The 13087-nt window shown below is 37.2% G+C and overlaps 1 pseudogene; it reads right to left on the reverse strand.

Moving 5' to 3' along the window:
* Positions 1–10884: 10884 nt before the first annotated feature.
* On the reverse strand, positions 10885–12803 carry LOC141419704 (G-protein-signaling modulator 2 pseudogene; annotated as a pseudogene).
* Positions 12804–13087: the final 284 nt, after the last annotated feature.

Consider the following 13087-nt stretch of genomic DNA (forward strand, 5'->3'; position numbering starts at 1 on the left):
TTTTTTTTTTTGGTACTGGGTCTTATCTCAGGTCCTATCTCTTTTTCGAGATAGGATCTCACGGACTATTTGCCTAGGCTGGCTTCGAACCGTGGTCCTCCTGATCTCTGAGTAGTTGATTACAGGCCTGAGCCTCTGCCACCCGGCTTACAGTTTCCTTTTTCCTCATGTGATTATTCAGTTTTCTCAACCATTTATTGAAGCAGCTATTCTTTTCCCATTGTTTATTCTTGGTGACTTTTTTGAAGATGAATTGACCATAAATGTATGTGCTCATGTCCATTCTTTCTACTCTGTTCCATTGCTATATATGTCTGTTTTTATGCCATTACTATGTTATTTGAGTACAATAGCTTTGCAGTATATTTTGGAATCAGGTAGTGTGATGCCTCTAGCATTTTTTTTGACTCAAAATTGCTCTGATTTTTGGTATTTCCTTCCTTCTACTAACTTTGTTCTTTGTTGTAGCTCCTGCGCTGTAAATTTAGGTTGTTTATCACTATAAACACTCCTTTTATAACCGTTCTTTCTTCATTCTGTAAGTTTTGGTATGTCATTTTCACTTGTCTCAAGATATTTTAATTTTCCATTTTGATCTATTCTATGACTCATGGATTTTCAAAATTATTTTGTTTAATTTTCACACTTTTATGATTTTCTAGTTCTTTTCCTGTTATCAATTTCTAGTTTCATACCATAATAGCCAGAAAAGATATTTGGTATAATGGAGATCTTCTTACACTTGTTAAACATTGTTTTGTGTTCTAACAGGTGATCTATGATCTATCCTGCATAATGTTTTATTTGTACTTGAGAAAAATGTGTATTCTGTTACTCTAGGGTGAAATGTTCTATATGTGTTTTTTAGGTCCATTTTGTTTTAACTCTAGTTCAAGTACATTTTTTCCCTCTTGGAATTTGTCTGGATTACTTAGCCACTGTTAAAAGTAGAGTATTGAAATTCCATACTAAAGAATATGTAATGACTTTCTTTTCCTATTTTTATGATTTTTGAATTGTATATTTTTCTTTGATATAAGTACAACTATGGCTGCTCTCTTTTTAAAAAAAATTTTTTTTGGTGGTACTGGGGTTTGAACTCAGGGCCTCACACTTACTAAGCAGGTGCACTACCACTTCAGATACTCTACCAGCCTTCATCTGCTCTATTTTGATTTCTGTTTTCTTACAATATCTTTTTCCATCCCTTCAATTTCAGGCAGTCCTTACATCTAAAGTGAGCTTTTTGTAGGCAACAAAGAATTGAATCCTGATTTTTTTTTGTTTTTGTGGGGTTTTTTTTCATTATTGGTTGGACTGGGGTTTGAACTCAGGGCTTTGCACTTGCAAACAGATACTGTACCACTTGAGCCACACCTCCAGTCCATTTTGCTCTGGTTATTTAGGAGATGAGGTCACACGAGATGTTTGTCTGTGCTGGCCTTGAACTGTGATCCTTAGCCTCCCAAGTAACTACGATTATAGGTGTGAGACACTGGTACCTGGCAAATCTTGTGGGGTTTTTTTGTTTGTTTTGATTAGAGAATTTAATTCATTTACAATGAGGGTAATTATTGTTGTTAGGGTTTACTATGGCAATTTTGTTAATGTTTTATGCTTATTTTGTAGATCTTTTGTTTCTTTTTCTTTTTTATTGGGTAGTGCTGGGGTTTGAACTCAGGGCTTTTCACTTGCTAGGCAGGTGCTCTATCATTTCACTCTACCAGCCCTTTATGCCATTGGTTATTTTTGAGAGAGGGTCTCGCTTTATGCCTGGTCAGCCTGGACTTTGAGCCTCCTATTTGTGCTTCCCCTCATAGTTGGGGATGACAGATGCATACCACCTTGCCCAGCCATTGCTTGAGATGAGGTTTTTTTTGTGAACTTTGTGTTTTAGCTGGCCTTGAGCCTTAATCCTCTGGGCCTCTGCCTCCTAAGTAGCTAGGATTATAGGCTTCAGCCACAGCACCTGGTGATCTCTTATTTCTTTATTTCTCTCTTGTTCTCATTTGTCATTTGATGATTTTCTGTAGTGGTATGCTTTTATGTCTTGCTCTTTCTCATTTTCATATTCACTATAGGTTTTTGTTTTAGAGTTGCCATAAGAGTTATGTAAAATATTGAGTAGTTATAACAGTATATTTAAGTTGATAACAACTTACATGATTGCATATAGAAATTCCTTTTTACTACCACTCACCCTATGTTTTAGTTTTTGATATCATGATTTATATCTTTTCATATCGTGTATCCATTGACCAATTATTGTAGCTATGGTTATTTAATTTTTCTACTCACATTTATACTATATTTATAAGTGGTCGTACAATCCTATCACAGTATTAGACTATCCTGAATTTAACTATATACTTACTTTTATAAGTGAGTTTTATACTTTTATATGTTTTCATTTTATTAATTAGTGTCCCATTGTTTCAGCTTGAAGAACTTCCTTTAGCATTTCTTGTAAGTTAGATCTGGTGGTATTAAAGTTTCACAGTTTTTGTTTCTCTGAGAAAGTCTTTTCTTCCTTATTTCTGTACAGCAGCTTTTCCTGGTAAAATATTTTTGTTTGTAGTTTTTTCTGTCTTTCTGTGCTTTGAATATATCATCCCATTCTCTCCTGGCCTGCAATATCTCTGCTGAGATATATATTGATTGCAATTTGTGGGTTTCTTTAATATGTGAGGAACAATTATTTTGGATCACGCATCAGGCAATTCACTGATAATCATTTCTTTGGAGTTGGGGTTGACTCAGGAAATTATTGTGCTTCTTTGGGGGTACGATGTTTCCTTGATTTTTTTTGTTTCTTGTTGCCTTGTTTTGGCATCTACATATTTGACAGAGTAGTCACTTCTTTTGGGTTCTATGGATTGGTTCCAGTGGGGAAAACCTTCGTTTATAAGTGAGTGAGAGGATTCTGACTGGTATAAGTTGTGTGGGTGTGGAGGTTACGGCTCCACTGAAAGCAAGTAGCTCTGTCAAGATATGTCGGAGGTCCTCAGCAGCCTCTGTGTGTCTATAGTATCAGCGAGGGTTGTGAGGACTTTCAGTGGCAAAGGAGGTTGGGGAAATCCTAATCTCTTTCTTCCACAGAAGAAGTCATCATTAAGGGATCCTTCTTGGTACCAGATCTGGCTCATGGATATACTTGTGGTGGTGGTGGCACTATAGGTGGTGACCTATGGAGTGACCACTAGGCTAGGGTCTGGAATATGAGTGTATGTTGGGTTACCACTACTCCATGATCTGGAGCAGTGATGGCTCTGTTGCCCAGGGCACAGACACACTAGCTACAATGTTAGCTGCAATATGTTAGGCAGACTCAGGTGGGGCACCAGAGTCTCTAGCATGGACATGCAAAGAGGTACAGTGGCATCAGGTTCTGGATTGTGCATGTTCCCATTATTTTAGTAGCTCATGCAATGACTGTAGGATCCAGAGCATGAGTGTTTGCATGGCTGTTGCTGTTCCAGATCTGGAGCTCAAAGGTGCTTGCTGCAGCAGCAGATCCAGTGTCCACAGTATGGGTACTGGGAAGCAGCCAAAAAGTCAGGGATTTAAAGTGTGAGCATGCAGAGAATGATAGTAACTCCACGATCTGGAGCACAGGCTAGCTAGCTGTGGTGGTGGTGCCAATTTCTGAAACATGGGCACTACTCATACCATGATAGCTGAGTTGGAGTCCAGCATGCAAATGCATGTGGAGGTACCATGGCTCTGGAGTCTAGGGAATCAGTGGCTCCAGTGTCTGGGATACAGTCATCTACAGTATAGCACTGGTAACTGTGTGTGAGGCATATGTGCTGTGGGGCAGCCATGGAATTAGGGTCTGGAATGCAGGTTCATAAACAGCTGCAACAACTTGAAGACCTGGGGAACAGGTGTTTCTGCAACTTTGGTGGCCCTGGCATCTTATGTGTGGGCACTTGCAGAGTGGTTGAAGATAGGCTGAAGAGTCAGGTTCTGTAGCATGGGCATATAGAGAGTGACTGATGCTCCAGGTCTGGGCTGCCAATGGGTCTGCCACAATTGTGGCTGCGTTTCCCATGGTAAAGTTGCTCATGGATCAGCTCAGACCCTGGATCTGGAGTGCAGGCATGTTTGGAGTAACAGTGTGGCTCTAGAGTCCAGGATGTGGGCTAACTCACTACCACAGGGTGGTAGTGGCTCCAGTGTATGAAGTGTGAGGACTCATGTAGTAATAGCCAATCTAAGGTCAAAACAATGGGTGTCCACAGAATTATTGAGGCTCAGGGGTCTTAGGTTGCTATTTAGCCTGAAATAGCAGTAGCTATTTCAGACACTCGTACTATCTGAGGAGGCACCTGGGTTAGCCACAGATGTGGAGTCTAGGGTATGGCCATGCATGGAGTGCATGTGGCTCTGGAATCTAGGATGTACATGTGGTTGGTGGGGGGAACAGCAGGGATGCACAAGAGTAGCTCCTTCTTGTTGAAAGTGGGGACACAGCAGCATCTCTCTCTCTCTTGGGAATCTGAAACAGAGATGGCTGTGGATTACTTCAGTAGCAAAATCTGTTTGCTCTGTGTAGCAGGTTGCCAGTGTCTGTGCAAATGAACACTAAGAAGACCTCCACAGTGAAAACCATAGGAGTCTGTGGGCCGCTGCTGGAACTTTTGAGTTCTTCAGTGGCAAAGGCTTCCATGGTCCTCTGCAGAGCAGGCCATTGAGGACCACAGTGACACCTGCTATATGGCTGATATTAATACCATCAGCCCTTCTTTGTTTCTTGCTGTCTCCAGATGTCTCAGGGGTTCTGATCTTGCCAATGATCATTTCTCTGTGGCTATTCTGTTTTTATCCTCTACCATGTTGTTGTATGTTCTTCTTTCTTTTTGTTTTCTGTGGTACTGATGATTAAACTCATGGTCTCACACTTAATAAGCAAGCATTCTACCACTTAAGCCACACCCCCAGACCTTTTAGTTTTAGTTCATTTTTTTATATAGGGTCTCATGCTTTTTCCCAGGCCATCCTTGGACTATGATCCTCACGCTTCTACCTCCTGAGTAGCTGGGATTGAAAGTGTTCATCTCCATGCCTGGCTTGTTTTTGAAATAAGGTCGCACTAACTTTTGCCTGAGCTGGCCTTGACCCATTATTCTCCTATCTCCACCTCCAGAGAAACTGGGACTAATGGCATGCCTGGCCTTGTTATATATTCTTAATTAGAGTTTTGGGCACACCTAGGTTATATAGAAGTACAATTTTTTTTGGTGTTAGATGAAGGCTGGTGTCTCCTACAACATTAATTCTCTTTGCATCCATATATTAAGGGGTGTCCCTTGCAAGCAGCATTTAGTTGCTTTTTATGTTTTGATGGACTTTTGCTCAGAGTATTTATGCCACTTATGCTTTGTAAAATTATTGATGTCATTCATTATATTATATATTATTTGTTTTCTATTTTCCTCCACCTATTTTATAATTTCTTCCTTTCTTTTAGACTAATAAAATATTTTTTTACTTAAAAATTTTTCTCTTGGGTTGGGAGTATGGCTCAGTGGTAAAACACTAGCCTGGTGTAAAGCCTTGGGTTCAATGCATACTAACATTTTTGCTGTTATTTTCTTGACTACAACCAGGGATTGCAATATGCATCCTTGACTTACTATTATTACTACTTAAAGTCATTACTTTTCTGATAATGAGAGAACCACAGATAATTTTAACTCCTTTTATTATTTTCTTAACTTACTGCTATCAAATCTTTATTTCTACGTATATGCTCAAATGTATAACAAATGCTACGTGTTCCAATTGACCAGTTAAACTGTTAGAGCACATTGAATCTAGAATCTCTGCTTCATAAGGATGTATCAACCATTTTAACCTGATTCAACTTTCTATTCCTTCTATCATTATCTGACACCATTACTATCCATTCACAAACATAAAATCCAGTCTTTTGTCTGTATAAATTACAAAAATCAAGGAGTTCTTTTGGTGTGTAGCGTACCTCTTCATGGATCACACTTATATCTCACCCTTTGAAGCTTGTAGGAATTGAGTTTAATTATAACTTTAACAGCAAAGAGAGGTGATTTAGGAAGGTCCTGAGGAGAATCAGCAGTGTCTTATAAGGTGTCTGCAGGGAGAGCTGACAGTTTTCAGCCAAAGTAGAATTATCTACTTAGATAAGGTTGGAGGGGATGCTCTTACGGGCAAGAAGACTGAATCAAATTTAGGCATTTGATGTCCTCAGAATCATTGGGATTTTCTCATGTGCCCATTCCAAATTTCCTGATCAAATTTCTTCCAAATCAATGCCTTTATTTTGACAGACAACACTGTGTGAGATGGGAATTTCAATATGTACTGTCATTCAGACATTCATAAAATGAGACACTGGGAATGGTTTTCAAAAATCTCAGTCCTTTGGATATAGGAGATAAAGATTTCTTTCAGGGAAAAGTGTGGAATTTTAGGTTATTTACCCAGAGTTTTACATAGGAATTTGAAGCCCTGAGCTCATTTCTTTCTCTACTTTCCCCAGTGCAGTTAGGAGCAAAAATCTAATCTCTTTATACTTATTTATTATTATTATTATTGTTGTTATTATTGTTATCATCATTTGTGGTACTGGGGTTTGAACTCAGGGCCTACACTTTGAGCCACTCCACCAGCCCTTTTTTGTGATGGGTTTTTTCAAGATAGGGTTTCAAAAACTATTTGCCTGGCTGGCTTCAAACCACGAGCCTCCTGATCTCTGCTGCCTGAGTAGCTAAGATTACAGGTGAGAGCCACCAGTGCCTGGCTTATACTCATTATTTTTGAAAAGATGTTCTTAGGTACCAAATACATAGTATTCCAGAACCTTACCTTTTATTAATATTTGATAATGATTTCCTATGGCAACATTTTGCATATTTCTATTGTTACATCATGCTGTGGATTGCTATTGCCCTCTTTACTAGTGAAAATAGTAAGTCTCAGAAAACACAGAAAAAGTAAGAAAAATCACCTTTAAGATTCTGTTCCTCTAGGATCATTCTTAGTGCTATAGTTTGTGCCCAAGTTCAGATGCCGGCAGTACAGTCTACAGTGAAAATTCTTATCTTTCAGAGAAACCTCAGATTTTCCCTTAAGGCTTCATTAGACTCAAAGATGATGTATGAAACTTGAGCATGGAAACCTACAAAACAATGCTGAAATAAATTTAAATGATATAAATAAATGGAGAAACATCCTGTATTCATAGATTGAAGGACTTAATATTAAGATGTCAATACTATGCTATGTTGCAAACTGATCTCTAGATTCAATGAAATCCCTAATAAAATGTAAGAACTTTCTCTCTCTCTCTGTATGAAAATGGAAAAGTTTATTAGCAAATTAATTGAATTTTCTAGGGGATCTAAACAGCCAAAATAATCTTGAAAAAGAACAACAAAATTAGATGACTTACACTTTCTTATTTCAAAACTTACTACAAAACTTTAATAATCAATACAGTGGTGGTACTGGCACAAGGATAGTGATGAAAATATTTTGCAGTTCCATAAAGGTGATGGCTGCACAAAATTGTAAATTCATTAAAAGCCACTAAATTGTACACTTTAAAATGGTTAAAATGTTGTATCATGTGACTTTTGCTTTGTGATGATTACTAATTGTGTCAAATTGACTGGGCCATGAAGTACCTAGACAGTTGGTTAAACGTTATTCTGGGTGTCTTTTGAGGGTATTTTGGATGACATCAACATTTGAATGGATAAAATGAATAAAGCAGATTTCTTTCTCTAATGTGAGTGCCTCTCCATTTAAAGAATGGTATGAATAGATCAAAAAGGCTGCTCTTCCTTCATGATAAAAGCCCTGAAGGAACGAGGAGTAGAAGGATCATATCTCAACACAGTAAATGGTATATATTACAAACCTACAAACAACATTATACTAAAATGGGGAAAAACTCAAAATGAGAAAGGGTGTCCATTTTCTCCACTCTTATTCAATATAGGAATAGGGATCTAGTTTCTTTCTTTTGTGTATGGATAACCAGTTTTCCCAGCACCATTTATTGAAGAGACTTTCTTTTCACCAATCAATGTATGTTCTTAGTGTATTTGTCAAAAATTAGTTCATTGTAAACGTGTAGATTTATTTCTGGTTTCTCTATTCTATTACATTGCTCTACAGTTCTGCTTTTATGTTAGTATCGTGATTTTGGTTACTATAGCTTTGAAGTATGTTTTGAAGTCAGGTTTTGTAATGCCTCTAGGTTTTTCTCTTTCTCAGGATTGCCTTGAATATTTAAGATATTTTGTGGTTCCATATAAATTTTAGAGGTGTTTTTTCTATTTCTGTGAACAATTTAGGAAGACAATTCATGATGTGAATGAGAAGCTCAGCAAAGAAATAGAGATCATAAAAACAACTAAAATTTTGGAATCAATCACTTCAAATATGAAATAGAAATACCCTTAATGAGTCTGAACAGCAGAATAGACAAGGCAGAAGAATTTTTTTGAAAGAATGTCATGATATTTGACAGACATTTCACTGAATCTATAGATTGCTTTGGGTAGTATGGATATTTTAGTATTTTTTTCAATGCATGAAAATGGGTTGTCTTTCCAAATTTTGATGTCTTGTTTAATTTCTTTCTTTAGTCTTTTATAATTTTCATTGTAGAGATTATTTACTTCTGGTATTCAACTTATCTTTTTTGTTGGTACTGTGAATTGGATTTCTTTTGATATCATCAATTTCATTGCTGATATATAAAATAGTATTGACTTTTGTATGATGATTTGGTATTCCACATCCTTGCTGAATTTGTTATCAGTTCTAATAGGTTTTTGTTTTGTTTTGTTTTTGCAAACAGGAATAACTTGACCTCCTCATCTCCTATTTGAATGCCTTCTTTCTCTTGCTCTATTGTTCTAGCCAAGGCTTCCAGAGCAACTAAATAAGTTGCTAACTAAATAAGTCATGAAAGTGGACATCTTCTTATCTTCCTAATCTTAGAGGAAATGATTTAGCTTTTCTGTATTCAGTACAATATTGATTATAGGTTTGTCATATATCACCTGTATGGTGTTGAGATACATTCTTTCCATACCTAATTTTGAGATTTTTAAAAATCATGAATGGATGTTAAATTATCAAATACTTTTTCTACATCTATTCAGATGATCACATGGGGTTTGTCCTTCCTTCTGTTGATGTGATGTTTATTGATTTGCATATGTGGAAAAATCCTTGCATCCTTGGGATAAATCCACTTGATGGTGGTTATAATCTGTTTTATGTGCTATTGGATTTGATTTGGTAGTATTTTGTTGAGAATTTTTTGCATCTATGTTTATCAGGGATATTGGTCTGTAATTTTCTTTTTTTGTTGTTTCTTTGTATTTTTTTTTTAATCAGGCCAATGCTGGTTTCATTAAATGAGTTTGGAAGAATCCCCTCCCTTTCAACTTTGAAATAGCTTAAGAATTGATATTAGTTTTTTAAAGCTTTGGTAAAATTTAGCAGTGAAGCTATGCAGTCTCCTTTTCTTTGGAGAGTTTTTTTTTTTTTTTTAACGGTACTGTGTTTGAACTCAGGGCCTACACTACCAGCCCTTTTTTGTGGTGAGTTCTTTCGAGATAGGGTCTTGCAAACTATGCTCCTCAGCTGGCTTCAAACCACGATCCTCCTGATCTCTGCCTCTTGCGTAGCTAGGATTACAGGCGTGAGCCACTGGTGCCCAGCTGGAGGGAGATTTTTTAAAAATATGTTTAATCTCATTACTTGTTATTTGTTTGTTTTGGTTTTCTATATGTTTATAGTTCAATTTTGGTAAGTTATATGTATCCAAAATTTATTCATTTCTTCTTCTAGATTTTCTAATTTTTGGCATGTATTTGTTCATAATGATTTTTTGCATTTCTATGGTATCAGCTGTAATGCTTCTTTTTCATTTCTTATTTTGTTTATCTTGGCTTATATTTCTTATGTGATATAATACTATTAACTATAACCACCATCTGTGAATATAAAGAGCATATTCTTCCTATCTAGCTGTGTTATTGTTCCTATTAACCAATCTTTCCAATCCCCCCCAGCCCCTGGTGGCCACCATTCTACTCTCTACATCTATGAGCTCAGCTTTTTAAAGATTCTACTCATGAGTGAAATCATGCAGTAGTTTTCTTTCTGTGCCTGGCATATTTTACTTAATATGAGGTCTTCTTATAATTCTATCCATGTTGTTGTAAATGACAGGATTTTCTTCTTCCTTTTTCTTTTTTTGCTAAAGGACATTTATTTAAGAGTTTTTAAATCCTGGCTTTGACTTAAAAATATATTGAAAATAGATTTTCTTAGAGAAAAAATCTATAATTTTATAAGATATTTTACATAACTTTTTTACATTGAACAAGTACATGAATTATTATTAAACAGTGTGCTTTCCCACTATATCCATGTTTAGGTATTAAAAAAAGCCATTGTCAATTAAGATTTTTAAAAAATTACCTTAGCAAGAAGATTGACTTCTAGCCTAAGATTCATTTAAATTCCTACTTTACAAACACTATAACATTTTGCTAAAGAACAATCACAAGCAGTAATCAAGGAAGCTGATGAAGCACCTTATGGGACACCACTACCCTGAAAGCACTGTGTCCAAAGGAATGCTGACTCAGTACTACACTACTGAAAGCTAAGTAGTTACATTATTCTAAAATCATTGTAAGCTGTAGTACAGTGCTATATATTCTCCTTTTTAGGAAAAATACGTTGAATTTCCCTATAGCATTCTGAAAGGAAGTAGGTCTTCTCTTAAAAAATAATCCACAATATCTAGTGACTTGCTGATTATCTTCCTGGAATGGAAATATGGCTTTTCTTTAAAAATAACCCAAAGCATTAGTGGCTTGCTGGTGATTTTCCTGACTTTTTAAATTCTGACAAAACATTACTTTGCAAAAGGTCCTTTAGCCCAAATTCAGTGTCTCTGTTTTGATCTCTTTGCAAAAGAACTCTCTGCTCATTCATTCTTTTTGCCTGAGACCATAAAGTAAGGCTAAAACATCTTCATTTAGTACCATTGGAAACTTTGTGGCAGCAGGTGGACCTTTGACACTGTATAAGGATGTCAAATAAGTCTTCAATAAGCTTTTTGTTGTTATTAGTTACTAGGTGGTCAAGTACTGACTGATTGTTGTTTTTTTGTCAGGTGAAGCCCTGGCAAATTATGAAACTGGCTCTTTGGTCATCCAGACAGTGGCTCTGTGAGCTGGCAAGAAGTTCTAAAAACCCAACGGTGTTGGGGGAACACCACAGAAACAGATGGCATTTTCAGCATTTTGGGGAGAATGGAAGAAGTTGCTGTTGAAGCTGTGTGGCAGTTATTTTTATTGTAAGCAGCACCTTTGGTCATCAATCCTATTGTTTTGAAATGTGCTTAATAGGTCAAAGAATCCTTCATCTCCAACAGTATTACACTGACTTTCCTCTGAGCACTGGGAACTTGCTGGTCAGTGGAATTACCGGCATTCTGGAGCACTTTGGTGGAGGAACTGGCTTTGTAGTTTTCCCCTTCAGTCTGTTGACAAAGAGCAGCTTTTCAAAAGGTTTGGCAATAAGCAGTTTTTGTTTAGCAAGAATTTCACTGTTCCAGTTCTGTATCTTTTCTGGTGTTAACTTCATAAATTCCATATTTTCCATACTGGGTAGTTTTCCCAACTTGGGGCATGCACCATGCAAACTATTATCAACTTCGATGTTTTCGGACATCATGGAATTATTTGTGTTTAGCTCAGACTGAGGACTATCTGAAGGTCTGAGAGGTTCAGTCTTGCTGTTAGTTCACTGCTTTTATCCCTGACCTCTCTTGGAATTTCCGAGTGCTTTTCAGCAAAATGCATTGCTTGGTCGTGATTTCCTAGAGCTGTGTATGCATTTCCTAAGCTCCAACATGCTCTTCCTTCACCAGTTCTGTCTTTCAGCTCCTGTGCAATTCCTAGGTGCTTCAGATGACAGTCAGTAGCCTTGTTAGTCTTGCAGGAAAGGGAACGTGTTTCCAAGACTCCGCCTCCAGGGCTCTGTCTTTAAGTTGTCGAGTCAATAGTAGTGTCTTCTTGTAGTATTCGGAAACGGTTTTAAACTCTCCAAGAAATACATATGCATTTCCAAGGCTGCTAAACACTCTTCTTTCAGCTGCTGTATCTCCAAATTCATTTGCAATAAGGAGGCACTGTTCACTGAGCTATAAGTGCGTCCCAGAAGTTGCTGAGGAGGTAATGGGTGTTGCCGAAATTTCCAAAGGCTCATCCTTGGGCTGCTGGGTCTCCCAAAGTGGTTACAGGATAAGTTTTCTTTATAAAAATCCACAGCTGCCTGCAGAGCATTTCTTACTTCTTCTGGAAAATTTCCATCCTGGGGTCCAGGGTAGCTAAAACTTTTCCCTTTGGCATGATACACATCTTCAAGATTGTAAAGTGCTCTTGCTTTTCCCACCTTGTCATTAAGCCCTCTGGAAATATTTAGGTGTCACTGACAGCAAACTATAGCTTCATCAAAATTCCCAAGGACTTTTAAGGTGTTTCGCAAATTACCATTAGCTTTGGCTTCCCACAACTGGTCTCCAATAGTCGTTGCCAGAGTTAAATCATAGGTTTTCAGTTCCAACTTAAACTGCAGCTTCAAAAAATGACATACCAGCAGGTAGTCTCTTGATTTACACAGACTTTCCCTTCCAAGGCCAGTTCTGGGCAAGAAGCTTCCATTGTGTAACGAACATGAAAATAATGGTCTTTCCTCATGCTTATCACATTTTCCTCCATTGAGTCATATTATAAACTGAGAAAAATATAAAATTACTTTATTTTGTGCCAATCCAGTTCTTCACATGCAGGCTTGTTTGTAGAACATTGTCCATTAGTACAATAATAAGGCGGTGTAAATACATCCTAAACTCCTGCTTCTTCATTAATAATTAAAGGAGGTCAATGTCAGACAGTTTAAAGGTTCAAAATGTGTCACAAATCCTTGCATCTCTTGCCTTTTCAGCAGCATTTCAGCAGCATTTTTCCAGCAGGCGGGTGCGTAGGCAGCAGCCACCTCCCAC

Source organism: Castor canadensis, chromosome X (genome assembly GCF_047511655.1).
Source record: "Castor canadensis chromosome X, mCasCan1.hap1v2, whole genome shotgun sequence".
Taxonomy (NCBI): Eukaryota; Metazoa; Chordata; class Mammalia; order Rodentia; family Castoridae; genus Castor; species Castor canadensis.